This window comes from Wasmannia auropunctata, unplaced genomic scaffold (assembly GCF_000956235.1).
Source record: "Wasmannia auropunctata unplaced genomic scaffold, wasmannia.A_1.0 LD335994.1, whole genome shotgun sequence".
NCBI lineage: Eukaryota > Metazoa > Arthropoda > Insecta > Hymenoptera > Formicidae > Wasmannia > Wasmannia auropunctata.
In genome coordinates, this window is record NW_012026896.1 from 1,966,356 (window position 1) to 1,985,455 (window position 19,100).

Sequence of the window (19,100 nt, forward strand, 5' to 3'; positions counted from 1 at the left end):
ATTATGCTCAACGTTGCTATTTGTTAATTTGGCTACTTTCGTTGTATTTTACAGATGTATTTTAAACGGCGTTAGATGTGCTATAAACTCCGCTACTGCGTTTCGGTTTGGTAAGTTAGCACTTGCTAAATTATCTTTTATTTCAGTGCGCGAGGTAATGGGGATCTATGAAAATTGTAATATAATATGGCTAAGATATATGTATATGTACAATAGTAACATCTGAGATTTTCATTGCCTTAAGATCCACAGCTGAAAGATATTAATGCTGATATAATATTTAATTTTGTAATTTCTCTGATTGTGAAATATCTGTGTTTTTACAATATCAAATTTTTACTTAAATTCCTTCATAGTGTTCGTATCTCATAGATGATAAGATTGGAATCAAAGGTATATTTTTATATGAAATAAAAATAAATTGTGTACAGAAGATAGTAAGGAAAAATTGTAAATTTAATTGTATTACGACTTCCGCAAGATTAAACAGCCTTATATAAACTTTAAATTATGATCAGAAATACTAAGCTTACCTTTATATTATGATAAATTTTGCATCTGAGATCCTCTAATGTTTCTATAGATCTTTTTCTCGGGATCTGCCGAACGTCTAACGTTGCTCCTTTCTTATACGTTAAATCGCTAGTGCTCTTAATGTTTTTACTTACTATTTTCTCGCAATTTCTCTCTCTTGCATCCGTGAATATTGACGAAGGGCTTGCTCTGCGACAAGCAAATCCCGCGTGCGAGCCCGAATTGGGCCATTTTGCGGTCATGGCCGTTCATGGTAACGCCAATACCATTATCAGGGATTGTATAATTCGAGAAATTGGACCGATCATTATTTCGACTGATATTTTGATTGAGCGCCCTTACGTAAACGATTTACACCCGCTTCGTATCACGGCGATGAATTGTACTGAATTTCTCCATAATTTATTATAAAGTCACTTGCATAATAATTCAACATAACTTCGTTACTAAAAGTTACGTTCTTGAGCAGTTCCCGAGGCAGTACCGTTATTTTTAATCAACACTTGATCTGTTTCAATTCTCGAATCAAGGTAATGGGAATTTATTGGGGCTGTATTGCTTTATCCCTTTTCCTTCTTTCCTCTGTCTCTCCCTTCTTTCCTCTCCCTCCTTTCTCTCTCTCTCTCTCTCTCTCTCTCTCTCTCTCTCTGATATTTCTCTCTCTCTGATATTTCACTTATAATTATAGTACTATCGCTATTACTATTTTCATCGGTATGATTCATAATTTTTTGACCTATTATTATATTAAGAATATTTGATTACCTATTATAAACTTAGTACTCTTCGTGACTTGTGGTCACGCTACTGATTCATCGATTGCCACATAACGATGCCACAAAACAATTGTTATTGTGTATTAACACGATCATCAGTATCGTATTTCACATACGTCTTTCGCAGATCTTGGTGCGCTCAAAGTTATATCGGAAGCTCCTCCGAGATTTTCGTGAAAACAAATAATAATAGAAATATCTGTTACCGAACAATATCCGACGAGAACGGATTTTTCAGATTAACGAGACCAATTTTCACGGGGATAAAAAAAAACGTAAAAATAAACGAGCACGTTGAGATAGAGCGGCACGGTAACAGCCGATTTGCGAAAACTACTTTATTACATCCCACCGTGCGTGCTCGCAATACGTGTCAGTATTTCACATAAATGAGCACAGATTGAATATCATATCGAATATCGCGTATTCTAACGGCATGATCGTGATCAACGACGTCCGGCTTTCCCGTCGGAGCCGGCGCTACAGCGTCACGTCGCGCGGAGCCCAATGACGAGTAATCAGCGTTTAACTCATACAGGTGGAGACGCGATCCCCCTCGCGCTCTATTGGAATAATTTGGTCCAAAGTACAATTCCGCGTTGCCGTAACTGCCGTGCGAACCGTATATATTACGGCGCGAAAGCGATCCAGTTCTCTGCCGCGAGTTTAATCCGAGATTTATGCTTCCCTGTTGTGAGGGGAATAAAGCTTTTTATCGTATGACCGTATTTTTATTATTCGTAACCAGACGCGCTCGGCAAAGTGATAAAATGCGCTCGTTTCACGGGGGCGCTTCTTTGCGTATCTCTCGAAAATAGTTCCCCGACGGATACTTTTCGCTTAGCGTTACTGAACGACGAATACGTATTGCGTCGGATAACACTGAGCTCCATTAATATTTGTCCGCACTATGCTTACACGATATTAAGCGTAAAGTATAAAAGTAAGAGAAAAAATTCGCAATATGTTGGAAGTGAGAAAGTGCCGGTAATAATTTAAATACTATTTGCATGTGTATTGGACTTTGAAGCTTAATTATTTTAAACACATAAAAATTAATTATAAAATCGGAAACTAATGTCTTCCATTTTTCATGATAAATGATATTGAAAGTTTGTAAAAATCGACACATCAATGGGAAACAATTGTATACAGAAGTCGTTTAAAGAACTTACGTAAATACATTTATAACATGCGTCATAGGGAAAAAATGATGAGGATTTATAACGATAACTTGCAAGGCAAATGTAGAAATAGCAAGCGATGTGCCTTAAGAGAAAGCATTTATAAGAATAAACGGATTCTGAGAGACCGCATTGACGTGAATACTTCCATAAATTTTCTTTGGCCGTAATTAGTCCGAATAATGAAATTTGATTGGACTGTTTTCCGCAAACACCGTAATAAATGACTCCGTTATCTTCTCTGGCAACGTCGAGCATATAATTATGCCTTTCACGCGTATACGGACTCTACAATAAAGCTTTATATTTTTTGAATAAATTTTATTTATGTACAGATTATTTTGATTTCAAGGAGAGAGATTAATTTTTTACTTGTTGTAATGAATTTCCTTTTTCGTTCGATCTCTGAATTAATTGAAGAATAAATTTGTCTTTGAAATCATGTTAATTGCTTCGTTTCATTCAAATGACGTAGTTATATTTCTGAGGTGTCATACGGAAATCGAATATGTCGCTGCAAAATAAATTTATTTTTAATTTCCTTTCCTCTCTCCTTCTTTCTAATGAGATCGCAATGACTTAAAGGCTTTTTCTCAAAGCATCTCGTTACCTACGTCATATTAATGTTACCCTTCGTTGTCAATATACAACGTACGTGGATTTATCTAACGTCATTATCTGAAATATTCTTTTGTGCTTTTTTTAGTATGGAGAGGAAAATTCTCGAAATTCCAGAATTTTATTAAAAAAACATTCACGTGCGATAAACTTTGGGTGAACAAGTTCTTATAAATATTTATTCGCGTGATCTTTTTTTATGGTTTGTACCTATTGAATTTATTTATAGAATCATATTTATTTGTAAAGCAAATATTCTTTTTATTTTTTTGTATCCCCGTGAAAAAAATATGTCGCTTAATATTTCATATGCGTGTAACTTTTGACAGCTCGCGTAATTTTTCAGCTATTTGTCGTCCGTTGATGAAATTCAATTTAATCAAAAGCCGAGCGCGCGCGAATTCGAACGTTTCCGACCGCTAATTTGCCGATCCATCGACTTGAATCTTTTGACTGCCGACCGTGGGAACCTCACGCAACTTTCGCGATTTGCGAAATCGAATTAACGCTAAACGGAATTTCACAGTGCGTCAAATCTCGAAGTGGTTTCTCGGACCCTGAGGGCGGGCGGACGCGGACGGTCGGTCGGTTGGCTCGTAAGTTCCAAGTTGCCGCCGGCTGTTAATTATCGTACTAGTACAAGAAACCGCAGAGTCTTGCAGACTCTCCTCCCGAATGTAATGCGCCGGTTCGGGAGTGGCAAACGGAAAGAGACGTGGTGCATGCGTATTACGAATCCACGCGAATGGAATCCCGCGTGGCGGGTGTAACGGGCTTTTGTTGATGGCGGACGGGATTACAAATCCCCTTTTGCATCAGATTTCATAAGTAACTCATAGCACAGATCACCGGTAGTCTACCGAGCACACGTTAACATTATTCGTCGCCGTATATAATATCGGAATACGTAATACCGGTGGTCCGCTATGTCAATTTAAGTTACTTTGATCCTTTGAGCCCCGACGTGTATGATAAAAGTGACGTGATTGACGTTACCGCGATTAATAGTGTCTCGGATATTCCCGCAAAATTACTTCAGTAAAAATATCGCTCCGTAAGAACTATTTAAATGTTAATAGCTACATTTCAAACTCACGTTGAGATGAGGAAATCTTGCAATTTGTTTGGACAGAATAATATAACTGTGATTATCGCGACTTGTTTGGAAAAAAAGTTGACAAAAATGATCGAAACTTATTTAAAGCAAATATAGTCGTTTAATCATCATCGTTATTAAAAAATTGCATTATATTGTAATTATTGTTTTATTAAATATCTTGACAATACAGAAATTGCCAGATTGTAATTTGCACCGTGTAATTCTTGCTCGGGAATCTTTACAAACACTCGTCCCAACGACTATTGTAATACATTTGGTTCACTCGGTTCGCGCGTTCCATTCGTACTTAAAAATTAATCGTCGACAAACGATTCCTCCGTTGCTCGCTCTCCGTTACAAAGAAACTGTGGAAGCTCTGGGCGAAGTGCAAAAGCGTGCTGGAATAATCTCAAACTCCTTCTCTTCTTTTTGTTTTACTTATCCCGCTATGTTCTACGTTGCGACACGAACTTTTCGCAGTTACGCGAGTTGTTCGTCGTTGATAGTTAATGTCTATCTCTGTATTGCGCGCCAGCTGAGCCTCAAACTTGTCCGGTAAGAAAGGTATAAAATCAATCGATTTCTCGCGCGCACGTGCATGTCCCGGGGGAGAGCGCAAACCGATATCTAGGAGATGCCTGCCGGGGCTCTCTTGAGCGAATTGACCACTCCGTTGGCTCGCTCGGGGACCAGGTGAGAAAAGGTCGAGAAATCGGTCGGCGGTCTTCTACGAAATCCAACCTCGAAGCGACGATACTGGTGAATTTCTAATGCGGCGAAAAACCTTGGAGCGTCGAGTTGCAATATCTTTCTTTTATTTAACGAAAGATACGTGAAAATTGGGAGGATTTCAGGCACCCCCACATTAAAGAAATATTATTGTTTATGCTGTGCCGCTGAAGTTGCGTCAGCAAATAGAAATTTCACGAGAAAAAGTGGGAAGGGATACGTCTTTTTACAACCAAATCTCCGAGAGAGGCTTTCGCGCGAGCTATTTTTAAACATCCTGTTCCGCATTGAATTGTAATTTAGAATATTACTGTAGTATAATGCAATAACAACGGTGCCGCTGAAATTAATATTAATGCAATATATGTTATAATAGCGGTGTTGTGATTAGCATGCATATGGAATTGTCTGTGCTATTTTGCAACGCGTCGACGCAATATTTTAATAGTATAATATATACGGATTTAGATTTTTGTAATAACAACTGCAGATGTAATATCTGCAGTTGTTACATGTTACATGTACGGCACACAAAAGCTTTAATCTCTTTATTTCATAGAGATGATATCTAAGCGTCTTATCAAGATAAAATTTTTATTTCATATTGCGCATTACGTTAAACCATCATTTAAAACCCCACGAAGCATTGATGGGAATTAAATTCACGATCCATGCCCTATTACGCGTAATACGATAAGTACAGTTTGCAGCAATTTCAAAGATTCAACGAGACCGCCAGAGGGTTTTCCGCCAATTTTAAGCCGAAGACGAGAGAGAGAGAGATCTACGACGTATTTATGCCCGCTGGAGAAATCGAACGGGTCGCGCCGGGTATACGGTCGTTAGACTTCTCGCCTCGATCCTCTCGAAAGGGGGGAATCGCCTGGCGCTAGCTGAAAAGCGCGCACGAGAAAAATTTTCCTCATCCGCCTGACGCATCGCAGTTGCGCGCGTAATGTTCCTCCGGGAATGCGGCCCTCTCGCCAATTCGAGGCACAATCCCCCTTTCGCAGATCCATTTTGTGTTGTATCGTATAAGCCGGGACGGAGAGACATGCTCTCCTCTCTCTCTCTCTCTCTCTCTCTCTCTCTCTCTCTCTCTCTCTCTCTCTCTCTCTCTCTATCCATTTCTCGTCGATTCATCCGAAAATACGAGTCCGTCAGTCTCGGTACACTCCCGGACGGAGCCCTCGATATCAGTACTGCAGGGAGCCAATCCGCGCGTTGACTCACGAGCTGGCCGGCGAGCGATACAGCGGATTCTCCATCGAGTATCCGAACGAGATGGAGGATGCGTCGTGTAATACGCACGTTCAAGGAGAGCGATATCCATACCTACCTACCTACCTATCTACGCCCGACCAATTTGCGAGTCAAATGGAATTGGCCGCCGTCCGGAGTCCGGCGGGTTTGTTTGCCGAAGGTTGAACGTGACTGTTCTGTGGACCTGGGACGATAGCGATATATATATAACATCGGAGGATTAAAGCCCATTAGACACGTACGTAGTCAGTGCCGCTGTGCCGGGTTACCCTGTTGCCTGCATAAATGTCGAGCGAAGTCGTTCCGCGGTAATAAAGCCAACGACGTAAATGGATAACGGACACTGGATAATGGACCGCGTTATATCTCTCGCAGGGATGATCGACCTATTTTCAATTCGCCCTGAAATCTGACGGTCGAATTTTTGTCTGAATTATCAGTGTATTAAGAAGCACGGAAACTTTTCACATTAATCGACATTAGAAACGTCACAGCGCGATAATAATATCGCTGTAGAACGAAGTGCTTTTTAATTAGAGCCACACCTGACAAACGTTCACGGGTAACATTTTTTTTTCCTGCAATATTCTCGCGGGGTGTTTGATTGTCAAATACACGATAGATCGCGACTCTCCTTTTTGTTCTATGCATTTATCGATAAATATAGAGTGACATTTATTGATATTGATACAGTGACGAGGGAGAAAATAAATTCCATATGCGTCATTCGTTTTTATCCTCGTCAGAATGCATCCCCGAGTGCGGGAGAAAAAGTTGATTAAAGCACTAGTCGATGCGACAAGAATTGATCAGATGGAAGACGCACAGAAATGAATATAAAAATACCCATGCGCCTCGGGGGTTTACGATATTTTCGCGCAAATTTAATTAAACAGACAATGCGCGATCAACCGGGGGACGTTAATTAAATCGCCCGCGGTAAATCCTAGCGCTGCGTTTATGTTTTAAACATTTATGTTTATCGTCGTGCCATCGCGATCTGTTCGAGGCAACCCGTCTCGTTTAACATGCCACTTTTAGCCCACAACTTTCAGCATCTGCATCCGTTCGATTATGTTCCGCGCGTCTCCGCGTCTCCCTTAGCTCGTCGCTCTATTTCCGTTATGAGGAAACAGAGCTTTTCTTGCCGCGGCAAATCCCACGGCGGGCAAATGAATTATCCGGCCCGATCGATCCTCGAGAAACCGAGAGAGGAGTAACCGCGCTCACGTTTTTTGCTGGCACGTACTTCGTTCATGACTCACTGAATGAGCCTGCGAGAAAATCGCTATTTTTTTGCTTCCTCGCTCGACAGAGAGAGAGCCAGTGTCCTCTAAATAAAACGCTTACGTTGACAACAATTCGGAAAATCGCAAATCATTCAGGAAGTTCCTTGAAATACGATGATTCTACACACGTGTCACTTTTCTTTGCAAAAAGCAAGTTAACGTCTTTATTTCTCGAGAAGAGTTGGTTACGAAAATAGCGTTGCGACAGAAAATAATTATTTTTGCACATATTAAGATTTCAAATTAACGTTACTCGCATGAAACAAAATAAAAATGCGTCTGTAATACCTATTATTAAAACAACAATGTATTACATGGCACAAAAATATTTCGCTATACGATGTCGAGATAAGAAATAAATATTGTTGATCGTAATTGGGAAACTAAGTAGTTGAAACTCAAAGTTTTCAGTAGTAATTTTGAATTCACCGAAACGCAAGCTTAATAAAACACGGAAGAGTACCCCTTCGTTTTGCTCGTCGCTCAGGCGAGCTCCAGACGGCAACATAAATCGGGACAAACTTCGGCTGCGCCGTCGTCGAAATTGCGCGTTTATTCTTGCAGTCTCGTCTGAGACTGAAATTGCCTTTCTATGATAATCACCGGGCATAAAGTAGGGTCTTCTTCTGCCAAGAGTGTAAAACGTCTTCACTTCATAATAATCGACTTTTCTGTCCCCTATCCCTCTCCCCTCCCCCTCTTCGTCGTTCTCGATTTGGTCGCTCGAAAAGGTCGAAAATTACTCGAGATTTATTCGAACGAAGAGACGCTTTCATCCACGATCGGGAGAGATCGAAGGTGTGCCTTATAAATCGCGTATTGATCCATCACGCGAATTTGAATCCATTTTCCCGAACAATGCATTCGTTTTAATGCAGTGCGCACGTTGCTCAATTGCCCATCGATTTGCGAGTCGCATACTGCCGTACGTACACTGATATCGGTTTACGATTAGTCGTTATAGTGCCGAGTAGCGATTGTTGTCCGACAAACGTGCTGCACAATATTATACTGGCTAATTGTAATAATAATTTCTCTAGTGCAGGTCGATTAATTATTACAGCCCCATAATGGCTACTCATTATTCATAGGACCTGCTCTGTCTGAGTAGCTTTGATAATTAATGGGATTAAATTGAGATCGATTAGATCAGGTCTGCTACATTAAGAATTTCGTAATTTCTGGATTCGCGCAGTATGACGATCTCAGCGGACATTTAATCAGGAACAAAATTATCTCAGCATCGAGGCGAAGCGACCCCGACTTAAGTTACACGTAATTTCTTTCCTTTGAGTATTAGTACTCTATTATCATCGGAAATTTGCGCATAATATTATACCTTTTCTTATCCAGTTTCGTTAACGATTAATAACATTATGCAAGCGCGTATAACTAATTTATTCGCCGCGCTTCAACATATCCATTAACTTTGTTACAGTTTTATGTGACAGTATGCTGTGCCAGCAACAGTCTCTAATATCGATTGAATAATGAAATAAGTTAAGGATAATAAAAGATAAACAATTCTGAAAGTTTTGTGATTAAAGTGAGCGAGCCGAACTTTGTTTCGCTTATAGTGTCTTTCGAACACGATTGGTAAAGTTAGGATTCCGATAGAAGAAGGATCGTTAGACACTCGACAGATAGAAACTCGATTGGAAACGATTGGAAGTTCCATCATTCCGCGTCGCTTTTTAAGAGGAATCCAAGTAGTAGCGCTGACACGCTGCGCTGAAATAAAGTAAATTAGCAATCAACGAATGCTAATTTAACCGAGTGATGTTGTAAGCATATACATATATGCAACCTCAATTGAATATGCATTAGAATCGCCGATAAAAGTGTCATTAGTGTAAACATTGATGAACTTTTGCTTTTATTCGAATATTGCCACCAAATATTTAATTTATCTATTTGCATGCAATTATTAATAATGCAAAAGAAAATTAATGCAATGTATACGTTAAAAGTCATACAAAAGCCACGTTATTATATTACAAATTTACTATAGAATAAATTTGACACCACTTTCTGCGTTGTAATTAACGTGAATTTGCTTTGGGAAAAGGAATAAATCAATGCAGATTGCATTCATTGAGAATGCAATAATTTTTCTCTTATTATTACACGCGTTAAGAGGCATATTTTGATCAAAATAAGAAAATTTTTTTCACATACCTATAAGTCACGAGATACGAATCACTTCTTTTTGTATGACACGGCGGTTCGGAATGTCAGAAGAAGACTTCAATAATTCCAGCAGTTTGCCATAGATCGTGATGTACGAGCAAATTTTATATCCAACACGTTTCTCTTTGAAGAATCTGCACACGCGGCCAATAAATTTCACATTGTGTCGTCAGTGGTTGCCCCGACACTCCATTTCTGAGTGTCGACGGTACCCTCCGCACGTCTGAATACCGCGACCGATGAATGGAATAAATAAAAAGGCGCCTGATTTATATAACATTTTGATTTGCAAAAAAATTAATAGCGTCTCGAAAGGGAACGCGTAAAAGCTACGCAAAATCATTTTTAGGATTATTTGGGATTAAAGAAAGAAGAAGATAACATAACAGTTTATTTCATTTGTTTAAGAATTTATAAAATATAAAATTGTCATACAGAATACGTTCTATATAAATATTCCCATATTTTTTTCAAAATTTTTCACCCTGTCATCCGATTCTACGACTCTACGAGTAATCCGATTGCAAATAATTTTGCAGCATGATAAAAAACTTCAATCGTCGCGAAACCTATAAATGATGTTTACGTCGTAAAATTCTTTTGCGCACATGTTACTAAGGATTTAGTAGAACATTCATCATAGGATAGCGACCATAAACAACATTTGTGCGCACACGTCCGTGAAGAATTATGGCTAATATAATCTGCATATAAAAACGTGAGATGCACAATTCCACGAAATTTTGCAAACTCTGACTCGAAGTTAAATGTTTCCTCAAATTAATGTAATGTAACGGAACGTCGTATTTTATTTATTTTGCACCAAAATAGCGTGGAATATTTTGTTTCATTATTTCCCGTAATATGGAAGAATTTAATTTATTTCCAATTTTAAGCATATAATCCCATTTTTGCGGTGTTGCATTTTTATTCTTTTTGTAAAACGTCGTTGTCAAATTATTATTGGTGGACGCTTTATTGCAGATTGTAGGAATGTAGTATTGTCCGTAAAAATTCGACAGTACGCGAGGTATACATCCTTTTGCACGTGTCGTCTGGAGGCTTTATCGCCGATATCGATGACGCTCGCACGTCCGCGCTGTTTCGCAGGTTTCCGCAAGCCATGTTTCCGAAATTCTCCTACGTGGTAGAAGATCATGCATAATCCGCACAATAGCTGCCACGACAATCGGAGATTATGGAGAGGAGGGGGGGGATCCATGGGCACATTCATCGCGACGTGTCGTACATGATAAACAGCGCGGGGGCGGAGGTAGGCAGAGGTGCATGCGTGCATTGTCTTGCTAATGCTTGGATTCCAGGTAGAAGGCGCGTGATTGCAAACTGAAAGAATGACACGATGAGGTTGTATGTCAATTGTCGGATTCGGCCGCCAGCGACAGCGACTGCGACCTCCTCCATCACGCTCATTAAAAAGTGCGCGAATGGATCGATCGCTTTGAAAAAGAGGCAATTCTCCCTTGATAGAAGACACGAGCTCGAAATATTTATCTTATGTCATAATCGTACCTATCTAATTGTAATTCTCTTTCCACGAATTTAAATAATTATGTAAAACTAGATAGTTATATTCCAATTATAATTTAAATATAATTGTCAATATTAAAATATAATTTTATAGCGACAAAATCTGAACAAAATCTGCATATTTAATTGCTTTGGTGAGAAGCACATAAGTTGCATTGTTACCATCTTGAGTCTATATTATTATGCTAAGTTAGACATGGCACTTTAATTAATATTCTAGATTAGTTTTGCATTCTGTTTATTTTATTTTATTATTTGCGAGACAGCTTCCGCTCGAGATAATCTTAACGACTTGATCCCTCCTCTACGAGTCCCAAAAGAATCGCCATCTATTTAAAACTTTCCAACGAGTAGACTGTTAGGACCTCGTTCTCGGGTTTATTAAGGCCCTGTACAAGAAGCTATTGTCGTATTCGTTCCAATTTCAAGAAGTTCTCGTTGCTGCAATTACGTTAAACATTTTATTTACATATTTTGACTCAATTATTTCCAAGCACGTTAATGTGTTTCGTTCTAGATTTTCACTTTATCTTTTACAGATATTATTTCTGAATAGAAGCATCTTCATTTTTATAATGGTAAACTGCGTAAGCGTATTTAATATAACAACAGTATTTAAGCAATTAAAAAATAAAAGGATACTCTCCTGTATCTTCCTATAAACTCTTTTTTTATTATATTATTATTTAATCAGTTAAATAATCTAGCGCATCCAACGCGTATTAAGTACAATAAATACATATTAATTTACGTAATTAGTTTCTTTTTAATTAAAAACAATGGGAAATTTTTTGATAATTATTACATTAATATGCAATAATATAGACCATTTAGTTAAATTGACGTGAAAGGAATATTTGGCGTTTATCTCGTGAATTAAATATTTCGCGACGACGAGTCGGCTGGCGCACAGCGTTCGACGCTCTCGTTTACTGCAGTGTGCGCGTATTGTGCGGTCACCTTACTATTATTCGTGGGACTCTAACAGCCGTGTATCGTCGCGTTATTATCCTTTGAAACGCAATGGCGACAAGTACCAAGAGAAAACGCGATCATTCCCTGTGGACAATTAGTACGCGCGATTAATGAACTTCCAGGCGATTAATGTTTCGAAGCGGTGGTTATTCTCGTGAAGCATACTTCGCACAATTTATATATTTAAACTAGAAATTTGAACGACGGAGAAAGTGAAAGTAATATCGTTTTTTAGTTCTCTTTTCGCGTAGGAACAAACGTATTTAAATTTTATTTGTTGAAATCAGTATCGAACATTTAATATAACGTTTAAATACGATGGTGTACAATTTTTAAAGGAATCCACATCAGAATTTCTATTCCCTTTTGATATTACAAAATGGCACACTGCTGTAACAAGCAATAGTTTGTTTCAATTCCTAAGTTTATTACCCTCGGCCCCGTGATTACAAATTCACGCACATATTCCCGCCGGGAATGAGTTTAGTTTGCGCCCGTGTTCTCTTATCTACAAGTATACACGTTTCACCCTTTGTGATACATAGTAAGGCACATCGCGCAACGTGGATGTGCGCTTTAGTTTTCGTGATATTACCTACTCCACCTTCTGTGAAATGAGTATGAACACACATGCGGACGCTGATAACGAAGTCGCTGGGGCGTATCTTAGCTTACAATAAGACGCGCGGGAGACGCGTTGTTTAGAAACCCTTTGAAGGGATATGTCGGGCGCTTCGTAAACGGAATACCCACGGGGAGAGTTATATAAGAAATCCTAAGTCGCTCAGCCGAATCGACGGAGGAAGTTCGCGCGGAACTAGTTTGATGAGACTGGAAATTGATGCGCCAGACAAAGCTCGGATGATCTTTGTAGTCAAGTCGGGCGTTCACGCAGATCCTATTCAACTCGTACATCGATCCGTTCGATTTACGAGCAATTCCGAAATCCGCTGGTATTCCATAAGTGAATTGAATTAATTTTGTATAAGGTGAATCTTCGTTACTGCGGGCGTATCGCAAAAAGAGATTTGCGTCTGAAAAATTTACTGTATTTCTGCAATCTTGATTTACTAGATTACTATTTTTATCCTTATATAAGTTTACTCGGTTTACTAGAGAAATTTAATGAATATTATATTATATTATATCATATTACGGATTTTTTTTATATTTTTGACGATTCTGCTCATAAATTCGCGGAAATATCTCCGCTGCAAAATATTTCACGGTTTTTATTTGTCAGCTATGATATTTATTTTTCTCCGAGAAATTGTGCTTTTTAAAAAAATCTTTTTTAAAAAAGTTTTCCCCAACATCCTTTGAGATTCATACTGATAACGGAAAGCTCTTTCATGCTTCCTGCATGTTTCGTTTCATCCATTAATCACTTAATAGAAATACGTATTTCATTTAATAATTACTTTTTTTTTATTGTATTAATAAGCAATGTGCATGTGTTGCGTGTAAACAAATAATAAATATTTATATCGTATCGTGTATCATATTATTTCAAATATATAGTATATATGTATATATTGTACATATTAATAAAATTATAATTATATATATGCTGCTAATAAATATATTTAAACTTTTTTCTAATTAATCATTATTGTTTGCGTAACAAAAAAACTATTTGTTAACAAGAAAATGCTGCAATAGAAGGCAATAGAAGCTAGACTGTTTGCGCTGTCACACGATCTTTAGACTGGTATTTTTTAGCAGACAATTATAATTATTTGGTAAACGGTATTTGGTATCGTATACGTTGAAACTTATATTATGAACATATCTTAAAACACTCAATAAAATGCAGCATTGTCTACAATTTTTTCTTGCATTGGCATGCAACAATTCTTTATTAAGAGAGTATTCATTTTTCTTCATTTATGCCAAATAAATTGCGCTTAATAGAAGGGTGCGTTTTTTAATCAATAATAACTTTTACCGTTAAATTTTACAATAACAAAGTTCAATCAGAAATAAATTGTAAAATAAATAACTTTCCACAATAATTAACACTCGTGTGCGATATCGATGAATTTTAATAAGTAATTATAAACAGTTGCTTGTTTTGAGTGCTAAACAAATATTGGTTTTTATGGTAACGACATATAAATGTATTAGTTGTCTATTCGTGTTTCTTACACGCACATGCGTGCACACACACATACACACACACACGTATATACACAAAAGTTACCTATAAATAATAATATATTCACACGGTGCATTTTGTTTTTAACGAATTTTGATAAGAAATCATTTTATTTTTTATTATTGTTACATTTACATTATTACATTTATCCAATATTCAGTATATGTCTCTCACACAATCATTCTTTTAATAATTTACTTAAAAGATTACAAATTTTTGATATGTATATGCATATATAGATAATAGATATATATATATATATATCTTTTAGTAATATATATACATGTATATATAATCTAAATAAATATATTATCTATATAATACTGGACGAACCCGAATAAGAGATTGCATTACATTGTAACATGATTGTGTGCTATATGCTCGTCGGAGCATGTATCCTGTTCACTGGTTATCCTATACAGTGTTTGATTTGAATTCACCGATTACGTTGGATCGAGCAAATCCCCAGGGCGGTTTCTCATAACATATCCCAAGTTAAAGGGATCGTACATCGCGTACCGTTTGTGTGATGTCCTCAATAAGCAGTTTGAAAGCGAGTAATTAGCAAATAACCTCACCTTGTTGTCGGATCTTGACAGGATGTAGCAGACGTGCAGCGAACAATTCCATCTTTCCATAAATATATCGCTAATCCTTACACAGATTATCAGCTGCTTCTGTTCAATTACGTTAAATGGCAAAGATCTAATTCGTTTTTCTGAGATGTAATATTTTATAAATGCAAAATATATTTTCGTTTTCTGAAGAAACTTGGAGACAAAAAATTGCGTTTGAATCATGAAGTAACATTATAGCTGATAACCTGATAACAGATAAAAAAGCTATAGTTAGTTATTTAGAATTATTTTTTCTCTTCTTCTCTGTGCAATGAGAAAATTGATATAAATGAACCTCTAAGAAACTATATTGAACTAATTGACATATATTTGTAACTCTCTGAAAGTTTTTTAAATTAAAGTTAACGTGACAAGTTTAGTGGAAATTTAGCATGTGTAGTTACGTAGTTAGATCGTACGACGTCTTCATAAGGGATCGCAAAATATGTAATAGCTGACTCTGCCCCGGTAAGAAACTTACTTAACAACTCGACTCTCGAAGGAAGTTCGCTTTGCAGTAAACAGGCATTCTATTAAAGCATGCATCAACGCCTTCAATATGCGCATCAAATTTCCGCGCCAGGAACCTAATCAGTCCTAAGTATCTTACGTATACTCTTACGGGAGGTAGGATACACGATATATTAACGCAATCCGCTCATGCGTGATAAAGGGGTATTCTCAAGCGGTATCTCTGTTTTCGCACTCGTTCCACCTCGTCTCCCCTTCGACCGCGGTACCCGAAACTTTTTGGATACTGGTTCGCGGGGAGCGCGGCAGGAGCAGCTGAAGATATATGAACGAGAAAGTGAGAAGGTACCGCATAATTTTCGAATTATTCACCAAGACGCGCTCTCGGCGCGTCAAAGGAGAATATCGCGCGGCTGCTCGATATTCCTCGGCCGAATATTCCCTCTCGGTTATACATCGTGGTAACGTTAGAGCGCACGGGTTCGGCGAGGTCCTGGCACGGACAAATGAGGATCTTCCAGCTGTCGCTCCGGCGTGACGAAGGTCTCAATCGTTAACGATTGTCACTACATACGTCTTGCATTATGTACGCCACGTATCGACCTTATAATACTATGGGTGCATCATACACCTCGCGCATACATCAGAAAGACGGAAGACTGCGACGGATAAAGTTGCGGTAAAACGAATGAATTTACGTCTCCTTTTGGTGTACCATACGTTGTAATACGTGTTTAATACTCAAACACGCTCTAAACTTAAAAGGTTAAAGTTCTTCGAAGCGGCCAGAGTACAATATGTTATTAAAAACTTGTATTACCGGGGCACACGAGGCGAAATATGGCGAACGGCTGCCTGTTATTGGAAATTGGGTTGCTTTTATAAAAAAAAAATAACAAAAAAACAGCAGAGACAGGGCCACGAAATGATGAAATTTGTAAAAACGAAAAAAGGGCTTCACGCGCGCTCTTTATATTGTCCAATATGTAAAAGTTTAAATTAAAATTCTTTTGTTGCGGTATTGAGGCACTATCTAACTGTGATACCTAAAATACTGTCGTCGTGAGTTTTAGACATTGGAACTTCGATCTAACTTGCGCAACTTTCGTGCCTGTAAATACTGGGAAAGTTGAAGTATCCGAAACTTCTCTTTTCAGACGAAAATTTTATTTTCTACATGTGCGTACGTGTGTGTGCGTGCATGTGTGCGTGTGTGTGTGTGTGTGTGTGCGTGCGTGTGTGATCGTAACTTTCATTTAAAGTTATATATTCAATTTTCACAAATTTCGATTCACCGCTCTCTATAATCAAAACTGTTACAATGTTCAGCACGTGCGCCAGGCTCTATTACTCGGGTTTTATCTGCTATATTATATCGCATCGTTGCCGCATAAAAACTTGCAGAACATAGAATAGAAAGTCGGCGTAGAGCTAATTAGCCACCGCGCCGGCGAGATTAGCCACCATCTTATTCTCGTTGCTCCGAATTTTAGATTCACGGTTTAATTCGCATGCTCGCCGCATGCGAATCCTCGAATTATCAAGAAAACGTGGATAGGGCAGTTGGTTGTTTTTGTAGTAGGGCGTAATCAAATGTGAACGCCGGGCTGGATAATGCAGAGAAGGGAATTAAAAAAAAAAAAAGAAAAGGAAAGAGCGCGCGGTTGAAGTCTAAGCAACTTGTAGGGGCTTCTGAAAATTGAATGCATTAAACCCGGCGCTTGGCACAGCGGGCCGCTTTAACAAATAAAGCGCATGTTCGGCACAAACTGCCGGTGTACGTACGGAGATTACTTTAATTTTGCGCTTTCCAAGGTTTGAGATTATAGCTCAGGCTCATGGTATTTAGTTTCTCACAGGAAGAATGCAATCCGCTGCAGCGAACGCCTAACAAACAGCTTCTCCAATATTAACTTTCAGCCGATTTGATTACAAAACTCATTTAGCAGGAACAACAAAAGCTAGAATTTTAAGCGTAAATTTACTCTACTTAATATTCTCGATATTTAAATTTTTCATTTATTAATATATTGGTAATATAAATAAATGCAAACGCATTGAGTATTTATTAGTACTGTAAATAGTGTAAATATGAACATGATTGAATTAAGTATTTGTAATAAAATAAAATAATTAAACAAAGCTACAGGTAACTTTTATTTCACGACAGTTGTTAATATCTGAAGAATATGCAGTTTAGTTATCAAATTAGAGTCATAAGTTAATTACGTGTTAAATATTTACACTATTAGATAAATTTTTAGAAATGCTATATGTCTTCGGTCTGAAGCGAAGCTTGATGCTTAATAATAATTGTGTAAATTTTTACAATTTTCTGTTTAGATAAACTGCGCGTCGAATTGTTGTCTTAAACCACACAGTTCCGAAGTGAATCCGAACTATGTAATCACAAATTAAATTGATGAGCAATTTAATAATTTTTAATGCTAATAAGCGTCTTATTAAATCCTGTAGAATAACTTATTGGGAAAAATATTATTTCAACCTGGATCTGTCTGTTCTCCGGGTGTCTTACCCAGTCTTACCGTTCAGATTCAGTTTGAAGTTGTGTTTCAAGACCGACAAACCTTCGGTGCGCAGTTTACCTGAACTGGAAATTGTAAAGACTCACACAATTAATATTAAGCATCAAGATACGCTTCAGGTCGCAAATGGCATTTCTAAAAATTTATCTCTAAGTAGTGTGAACTTTCGTGGTCTCGATTAGGTTTCGTATTAATGTTTATTTATGCTGTTATTGCGCGTCACTGTTATTATCATAAAAAAAGATTTATCGTAATATAAGCTGCGAATCGGAAAAATTCTGCGTCTCAAACGCTGCCGATTATACGCTATCTTCGTCACCGTGGCTCATCAAATCACGGCGCGATATCGGCAATCTATATCACCGGCACGTATTTCCGCGGCTGGTAATAATGCCAGTCCGGGCGCTGATGCTGAACTATGTGGGAGCTCCGTGACCGTCTGAATTTGCGCCAAGTTAACCACGGGTGCTCCGACGTTTCCAGTCCGCCCGGTCCGCATGAACTCCTACGTTGCCCGCCCACTCTTCTCGCCTTACCACGTGCCGCTAGGTGAATAGGTAAATTTAATCTGATCCCATCCAAGTCCTAACTTACGTATCCAAATCCTGTTAAGTTGGCCCGATTCGTCACCCGCTACGTTCCGCAATATCCGCAGGAAGCGTTGCGTCGTGCAATTATTTGGATTGCACTTCGAATTACTCCGTTCACCGTAAAAAATATAGAGCTTCACGCGCGAGGATATCGTAAACTTGTCGCAAAATGCAACAAGACAGTAAGTACGTCGTAATCGCTCAAATCTTGGAACCGCGATAATCCGTTTTACAAACAATCTTGAAAATCTTAAAACACATTATACGAATTTGAATAATATTTTTTTAGATTTTTTTAACATAAAAATTGGATATTTTAAAAGTTCAGTTTTGCTACAATAAGGTTGCATTCTAAAACGTTGAAAGATTAAAGAAGAATGGTAGCTTTTGCTTTTATCAATCGTTATACCGTTTTAACGACTATCATGAGATAAAAGTATAGCTATTATTATTAATTATTTTCTTACATTACAAGCAGATGTTCGATCAATATCCCTTTGCATTAAGAGAGCC

The 19,100-nt window shown here is 38.0% G+C and overlaps 1 protein-coding gene across 1 annotated transcript in view; it reads left to right on the plus strand.

Moving 5' to 3' along the window:
* Positions 1 to 19,100, plus strand: part of LOC105453873 (dopamine D2-like receptor) — a 50,285-nt gene that overhangs the window by 1,837 nt on the left and 29,348 nt on the right. The window contains exon 2 of the mRNA XM_011696146.1: positions 55 to 110. The gene's annotated coding sequence lies outside the window, so the exon portion shown is untranslated. The remainder of the gene's footprint in view (positions 1 to 54; positions 111 to 19,100) is intronic.